Genomic DNA, 754 nt, shown 5'->3' with positions numbered 1-754 from the left:
ACCAAAGCCAGCTAAAATCAATAATCGATAACTAAAATTTGAATTGTGTTGCTTCTAACTGCCTATTACATCAACTTCGAAGCTTCCTCTGTGTTCTACTGTGGTTCTTTTAGCGTCCACACGTATCGCAACACGCGATATAGCTCACAGTCCATAAAGACAGTCCTGATCGTTCATCATAGTAAAATAGCAGTGTTTTTGATCAATGTCTATGGAGTAAAAGAAAGTGCACACTGAAGTAGTGGATTTCCATGCAGTCTTGAAGAAGTAGTGTTTTCCTTCCAACAGAAAGACAGTGCTGGCTCTTCAGATGCTGACAGGTAATGGGCCACCACATAGCAAACCCACAGCAGAGTCAGCCCAAGTTTTGAAGAATATTGGTAGGTAGGTCGTCACAGAATAGGCCCATTGTAGTCCTGGTAGAGATTACGGTATTGGTGGGCCACCAGAGGTGCAGACCCATTGCAGTCCTTGTAGAAATAATGGTATTGGTGAGTCATCAAAGGTGTAGACCCACTGTAGTCCTTGTAGAGATGGCCAGCAGCTATCTGTTTGACTGTGCAGGCGCACAATCACCATTGAAGAGTCTTGCGGATAATATAACAAGTCCATAACCACCACTTGTGCACTCAGAAAAATTGTTTTTGAATTGTCCTTAGAACCAGCAATGCTGTTATCCATTCCCTTACTGAGTTATTAACACACGTGCAAACACTATCAGTCCCTACTTCTCACATATTGTCCATATACTATG

Source organism: Schistocerca gregaria, unplaced genomic scaffold (genome assembly GCF_023897955.1).
Source record: "Schistocerca gregaria isolate iqSchGreg1 unplaced genomic scaffold, iqSchGreg1.2 ptg000696l, whole genome shotgun sequence".
In the NCBI taxonomy this organism is placed as follows: domain Eukaryota; kingdom Metazoa; phylum Arthropoda; class Insecta; order Orthoptera; family Acrididae; genus Schistocerca; species Schistocerca gregaria.
The sequence above is the reverse complement of the archived record's forward strand: the minus strand, read 5'-3'. Positions refer to the sequence as shown.